Source organism: Sciurus vulgaris, assembly GCF_902686455.1.
Source record: "Sciurus vulgaris genome assembly, chromosome: 10".
Lineage (NCBI taxonomy): Eukaryota > Metazoa > Chordata > Mammalia > Rodentia > Sciuridae > Sciurus > Sciurus vulgaris.
The window spans coordinates 69,938,032-69,946,302 of NC_136470.1; positions in this window are offsets into that span (position 1 = coordinate 69,938,032).

Below are 8,271 nucleotides of genomic sequence, written 5' to 3' on the forward strand. Positions count from 1 at the left end.
TTTTAAATAGAAAAAAACACGTTTTTTACTTGACTCTTGTTTTCACTTTTGATTAGTCAAAAGGCAAAAGATTCTTCATGTCCTACTGCCCCCAAATTGTAGTGTCATGGAGGTCACAGAGTTCTGGGGAAAAGATAATTAGTTAATATATCAAATGTTATTCTGGGGCTGGGGAGATAGCTCAGTCGGTAGAGTGCTTGCCTTGCAAGCTCAAGGCCCTGGGTTCAATCCCCAGCACCACAAAAGAAAGAAAGAAAGAAATGTTATTCTGTTACATACCAATTACTTATTTTTCACTTCTGGATTCAAATATCTGTTTCAGGATACAAATTTGGAATGGAACTTTCTCTAAAATAATCCTCAATAAAATCTGAGGTATAGAATATACTAATTTTTTCACTCAAATCTGAGCCCCAGTGGTTGTTTAGTAGGCAGCCTCTTTGGAATTCCTAGAGGGAGACCATTGTCTGAAAAACATATTCCTCAGGATAGAAGTCTAGAGTGCTTTGGAGAAGCCTAGACATTTTGAGGTGTCTTTTGAGCTCAAAGGTCATCCTTTCTCTGAGAACTGACCCCTGTCTGGGATGGGTAGCCCCAACTATACTATAGGACCTTGTCCTTAACTCTAGCTGATTGGACCAGCAGTGGACACTTGACTCAAACTTGACCAGGTATATTTCTCTATTGTAAACTTGAAATTGTAACTGAGAGGAATTCTTAGATGAACTTGAGAGCTGATGGTAGTTATATTTCCCCACAAGAATGTAGAAACAGGAAAGGCTGGTATATAAGGAAAGAGAAACACGTTACAGGTCTCCTGAGAGAAACAGAAAGAAGACGGTGCCTGGTTCCCTGATGGCTTTCTATTTCCCTGGTCTACTCCCAAATTGAAACTTAGTGGCAGTTCCAACCTTGGTTTCCCTTAGACGCCCCTGTGTCCTTAAATCCTCTTTGCTTCATCAATTTATCATCAACAAAAAATAATAAAACTTTCTGAGCATTTAGTATGTGCCACATAGGATTCCAACCACTTTACCTAAATTATTTTATGTATTCATCCCAATAATTCCATGTAGTACTTAATTTTAAATATTAAGAAACTGAGGGTCAGGGAGATTAAATAACCTGCCCATGATTATGCAGCTAGCAGTGGATGAAATCAGGATTCATGCCAGGGCTATCAGAATCTGAAGCCTGGGCTGTCACTTCTGAGTTGAAAGCTTGGTCTGCTCAAGTGGACATCTAGTACTTGCAACCAAAATGTCTAATCTAAATGGAGGTCTCTTTGGTCTGAACCCACTCTGCCTAACTAAAATTGTCTGCCATTGTCTCCAAGGTGCTGAAGACTGTGGTCACCTAAAACATACTATGATCATGTCTCCTCCATGATTTTGCTCTCCCCTGCCCTCCTGAAACTCAAGTTGTTCAGGGTCCACTTTTCAGTTCTGTGTCCTCCAGGAAACCTGGCCCCCTGATGTCATTTCAGTCAATACCTATGGTGCCTTGCACTAGTGGTCGATAGCTTATTGCATCCATGCCAAGCTTTCATGATGAGATAGTAAGGGCCTTAGCAGCAGGGGCTAAGTTTTCTCTTTCTCATAACATAACTCATTGGAAGGATGCAAGGAAAGCTACTTGAACTGAATTAAAGAGAGTAATATTAATTGTGGCAACAAAGGCAGGGAAAGTAGTTCAGGCACAAAGAGGCTTAACTTTAAAGGAGCAGTTGACGTCTTTTCTAAGTTTCTAGAATGGTCTTCATTTATTCATCTTTAATATTTCACTTGCCAGTGTTACATTTCAACATTTTAAGTCTCTATAGGAAGAGGTAATAGTTACAAATAAAAGATATTATATTAAAACATAAATATTCCCTCATTACTGAATTTTCACCCAGCCCTTGATCTCCTTGCTGAGTGGCCCCAGGCTTGATACCCTGAAAGTGACATATACTCTTCTCCCCAGTCTCAAAAATACCCTGACTTCGCTCTCAGGCACAGCTCAGACCCTGTGATGACCATTATAGCCCATCCTCCACCCTAGAAAAGTCTGGCTTCTTCTCCTTTGAGGAAAGCCCAAGTCCTTCCATGCTCCTGTGAAGACCCTCAAGTCCTCTCTGACCCTTGGTATTCACCCCTCAGCTATGAAACCGTACTACTTGCTTCATGTGTCCATCTAGTGTGCTGCCAACAGCCCAGACTCAATCCATCCAAAACCAAATCAAGATCTTCCCCTAAGTTGTTCCTCTTCTTTTTATGTAATCCCAATCACCCAGGCTTGAAGCCTGAGTCATCTCAGACTCAGAACATCACAGTGCTAAAAATAAAAAAGTCATTTCTGTCTTTTCCCCCAAATACCTGATTTACTTTCAGACACTATCTCTCAATTTCTTCAAATGTACCTGAGATCTGTCTCTTCCTCTCTGTTCTCTCTGGAAGGCTCTAGATTTTGGCTCCAATCTCTCACTGGTCTCTTTTTTTCCAGCCCCCTCCCGCCCCTCCCCACGGTCCATTTTGTTTACTTGCCATGGTTTTCACTGAACCTCCTAATGTCCTTAGAATAAGGACTTCCTTAACTTCTGACCTGGACTCCAGGAACTTCTGTGGCCAGATCTTTTACCATTTTTCTCAATTTCTCTTACTCTTTCCCAAAAGAAAATTTTTAACCTCAGAGTTGGTCCACTATGATTCTTACCGTGTTCTTTAAATAAAACTTGTAGACTAGTCATCGACCCACAGAGTGTAGGAAAGGAAACAGCAGCCCAGAAAGGTTAAGGGAATTGTCCAGAGTCAGACAGCCACCAGAGCAGAGTACAGCCAGTCTTCCATTTATATTACACTGCACTTCTAGTTGCTTTTGATAACTCTGATTCCTTTTGACATGTGAATGTGAACCTTAATCACTTTTTGAAGACAAACAAGGGAAGTAAATAATTCATTTACGCTTCTGTTGCTGTCTCAAAGCTCTGGTTCTCTAACATCTACTCAGGCCTAAGCCAGTAGACAAATTATTATTTTGGACATAACCGGAGGGTGGAGAGGTGGAAGGACATCTAAGTAAATATCCAGGGGGGGGCAGCCCAATAGGTGGAGTCCCCACTCTGCAATGCTGGGGTCAGATTGCCTCAGCTAAAATGCTCCTTCTCTGTGTTCATCACCAGCCTTTCCAACTTTAAAACTCCCAGTGTTCACTCATCCCTCCTGGGAGGGAATTAATATTCTGTCTCCCCAGTCCTGATCATTCCCTTTAATTCTAGCCAAGTTTCAGTCCAGAATCTGCTCTCAGCCATATTTCTTATCTGGAAAGTACAGAGAAATAGGTAAAACTGGACAGGAGCAATCACAAAACCATATTTAGTCACTCATTCAGCAAACCTTTGCAATGTGCCTATAACTTGCCAGGCACCGTTCTGATGAAAATCCTCTTAATAATAACTATAACTTACTGAAGACTTACTGTGTGCAAGGCGTAGTTATAAATGCTTTTATAGACATAGACAAAGTCATAGATATAGATACAATGCATTTTTATAGCCTCATGCGATAGGTTTACTTTTCCTCATTGTTTTGTTGTTTTAGTTGTTGTTGTTGTTTTTGATTTTGCTGTCTTACATATGGGCAAACGCAGGTACAGAACAGTTCAAGTAACTAGAAAATGAAACAAAGTTAAGTAGCAGAGTTGAAATTTGACTCTGGTCTGACTACAGAGCTTTGTATTGGTGACCCTGTTTCCCTATTGATAGAACACCCTAACCCTTGCTTACTCATATCACCCCATGGCCTTTAAACACACACACACACACACACACACACACACACACACACTTTCATTTAGCAGACATTGCTTGTAATGGCATGGTGACTGGCCATGGGCGAGGTACTGAGAATGTAAATACAAATAAGACAAGGACCTTCCCCTTGGAAACTCACACATGAGCAGAAAAATAGTAACAAGAGCTATATGTGCCAGTGTTAGTGGCACTAACACTGTACCTTAAAATACACCAGCATAGATTATGCGGTATGTGAGTTAGCTTTAGAAACCACCCTAGGGGTGTTTGATCAATTATCCAAATGAGGAATTAGGGACAGTCACCTGACATTTCATCAGAAGCTCACAGTCCAGAGACAGTTACAACCAGCAGCTCAATTATTTTCATGTCTCCTTATAAACTCCTTCAACCCTCAGAATCCCTTAGATTCCAAGCCTCGGGCTCCCTGGAATTCTGTCTCTTGATATTTTTTTATGTGTGTGCATATGCATGCGTGTACTGATACAAATATATGCTTTTAGATATTTACTTTTATTTTGTATTATGGAAAATTTTGAACATATATAAAATTAGAAAGATAGGATAATGAATTCCTTTGTATCACCAACTTCAACAGTGATTATTTTTCATGGCTGTCTTGTTTTGTCTCCCAGTTTATTTTAATATGTAGTTGGGGTTGAGATCACTGATCTAAATGAATAATTACAGTAGGATCTCTGCAAACATAGAAGTATGTGTTGGTTACAGAGAAATCAGGAAGGGGGGCAATGAATGCTGACCACAGAGAGAAAAGAAGAGAATTCCATAGTTCCTCTCTGGCTCCTGGCGTCTCCAGGGCTAATGGCAGCTCTGATATCTGGGATCCCAGGAAAAGAGGCTTCTCTAGTGGGGCCAGAAGACCCAGGCCAGGAGTTGGAATCATGAGGCTGCACACACATGAAAACATTGGAGGTCTTCTCAAATATTAAAGTAGATTTACTATGTTAGATAAAGTAAAGTGAGTGTTTTAAAAAAATATTTTTGTGTTGAAGAAAAAAACAGCTGTTAGTTTAGGTAGTATAGTATGGGGAATGAGAGGGGAAAATAGAAGATTAGTGAATAAAGAGAAACCTTTATTCTATCTAAATTCTTTTCTCTGAATTTAGGTTACAAGAAACTAAATTCAAAGAAAAGAAAAGAAACCAAAGAGGACAGTAATTTTCCTCTCAGACACTTGAGGGAGATATGAAGGTCGAGCTGTACATATGCAGGAGATGGCAGGTGGGAGGGGGCATCAGGCCTGAGCAACTTGGCAGGGTCTCAAGAAAACATTCAGATAAACCTCCTTCCTAGTGACTGAGAGGCCAAGAGAAAGGGTTCTAGCTTGACTAGGGGAACAAGGCACAAGAAAACTGCATAGTGGAATGAGAGGTCTCTGAAATCTCAAGGGTTGACCTTACCCATCTTTAAAGGGTGTGTGAATCATTCCACTAACGTTAGCCTCTGAGTTCAACAGACATCTAACAATTACCAACTAAATGCCACCCATTGACACTATGTGAGGTTCTGGGACCATAGCAACAGAGCCTCCCAGCACTCAGATGCCTAGAGAGAGATCTTGGAGATAGCCAGCTGAGGGAGGGGTCCTTGGGATTCAGAATCCTGCAGGGAATCAGTCAGTGTTGACAGGAGTGGGGTGGAGGGTGGGGAGAGTGTGGGAAGAAGGGACATTTGTATTAACCTTGAGGGATGAATAGGATTTCAGGACAGTGGGCAACGGGCAGTACCAGGTCCTTGAACAAAGGTTCAGTTTATAGACTGGGTGAATTTTTTTGTGTACTGAGTGTGTCCTGGGCTCACCCAACTAAGAGGAGTGATCCTATGGCAGTTGGTAACTGTGTGCTGTGTAAGAGAGAATACTTTTGGGAAGGATCATGTCAGTGAAGTGAACCACAAGTGAAATAAAGTCTTAAGATCTCCAGGTAAATTTCTGAGTGGGATACATGTCAGCATTTTAATTTAGTGACAATTGGAAGTGAGACTGCTGACAGCATTACTCACACTTTAGTGCCTGAGATTTGTGTGGGAGTCTGCAGGAACCAGGATGTCAAGTATATAGAGAAAAGGTGCAGAACCACTGAGGTGGGCTCTGCTTCCCTCTCCAGGCAATTCTTCTTCCCAGGGTCTCTCACAGGTTTTTGCCTCTTTGTTTCCATTTCCATCAGTTTGTTCCAGGCCTGGGCACCCACAGGCCCACTGACCATTTCCATTGCCTACGTGTTCTCCTGGCTTTGTTCTCCCTACTCAAGCCCATTCGAACGTGAATATTTCTATCACAGCCACACTCTGCCAGACACCTGCCCATAAACACTGCATTGAATGCACCAATCTCCTGCTCACTTCCCACTGCCTTTTGATTAGAGCCTAGATGCCCCAGCTGACCACTCAGAACTCTCTCTCCCACGGGTCACAGTCGGTTTCTCCATGACCACTTCCTGATCTCAGCAGAAGGAACACCTTCTGCTGAGCTGTAGCTCAGCTAGTGAGTGGTTCAGCCACTCCTGCCATGGTTTCCCCAACCAACTGGCAGGGCATGTGTCAGGGAGCCAGCTTCATCCTGAGCTATTTATGAGCCCATGGATGGATGACCATTACACAAGAGGCTGAGGAGTCTTCTGAGAAAAGATTAATCCTCAGGAGAGTCAGGCCCTGTGAGCTTGACTTAATAAGGACTTGGTGGGGATATAGTGGAGGGGGCTCTGTAATTCCTTCATCTCCTTTTCAAGATCTTGAGATCGTGAGGGCAGAGACCAGGGATGACTCACCTAGAGAAGTATGTAGTCCCCAGCGTAGTGTTTGGCAGCAGGGGACATTCAGAAAATAGTTACAAGATAAAAAGAATATTTACTGTCCTTTCCTTGGAACAAATCTGATGGTATGTCAGACTTTATTACTAAAAATAATAAGTTAAAAACCACAGATTTTCCTTCCAGATATGAAGACCTTTAGTGTAGTTATTATAATCCACATCATGTCAAACATTTCTGTAGACTAAATAAAATGCTTTGTACCTATATGTGATACTATTTTTCAAATATATAAAGATATTATTACAGTTAATTTTTAGAAACCACAAATTTATTTAAAATCTTTATTGAAATCCAAATGTTTTTTGCCTTACACATGCATTAGGTAGAAGTACCACTTCTACAATATAAGGTCTGATCCTTAAAAAGAAAAAGAATAAAAGCAGTCTAACCCTGTGGAACCACTGCTATATACCATAGGTGTCTAAAGACACCTGCCTTGGGGATCCTCCACGTGGGAGAAGGGCACCACACTCAGGTTGAGGCCTAATTTACAGTGAACAGTGTGCTCCGTTGTTTGCTTCATTTACTCTCCACAACAGCCCTCAAAGTGTTGACAGGAGAGCTGTTGAATATTTAGACTGACAGAGGCCTTCTATTATGAAATGTGCATGGAAGAAATAGAATAAACACACACAAAATAATTTTAGTAAAGAACACAAGAGTCATAGACACCCAACTTCTACAAAGCACAAAGCACATAACTGGAATTCTATGAGGAGGGGAAAGAGAGAATATAACTTTGAAGTCTAAGCAGGGCAGCAGGACAGAGTGTGATGGGAAGGTGACATGGGCATCTTAGTTGGACTGGGGACATTAGCTGAGAACCAGATGAGATTAAACCAGCCAAGAGATGGTATGAGCAAAAACCTTCCAGACAAACAACTACGATTACCCTAGTATGTAAAGGTGGTGGGTATTCCAGAGGAACAGCAACAAGACCGGTGCAGATGGAACATGATGAGTGAGAATGAGCAGAACAAGCTACGGCTGGAGGGACAGGCAGGTAGGGCCTTGTACTCTTATGTAGCTACAAGAGCAGAACTCTTCAAACTTTCCACCAACTTCCCCAAATTTTCAACCCCTTAATAAACAAAGTCCAAAGCTTATTATTAGGTGGGTCCATGTGACTAGTTCTAGTCAATAGACTGTGGGCAGAAGTGACTCTGCCACTTTCAGGCCGAAGTAGAGAAAAGCCTGCCACAAGCACGTCAAGCTGCTTCTTTCTTCATATGACAGAGCCTGATGGTCAAGTTAGATGAATCAGAGTTGCAGCATGAAGCACAGCTACCCTTATTAGTCACATAGACTCTTAGTGGACTTTGAGAAAGAAAGAAAAAAGCCTTTGTGCTTGTAAGGAAACCAATGCTGACTAATATCACATACTAAGTTTGGACTTCATTCTAAGTATAATAGGAAATCATTTGTGCTTTTGAGGTAGAGATGAAGAGCTCTTACACATGTTCATTTATTTTCTTTACAGTGAAAATATTCAGAATCCTACCACTTTGTGTGTGTCGAAGAGATCATGGGGAGAAGGGACAGGAGAGATCAGACCAGTTACATGTCTATTGCAGGTACTTCAGTTATGAAGTAATGGTGGCTTGAAATTAATGGTGGTGGTAGAGAGGGTGAGTTGAATGCAGGATGTAT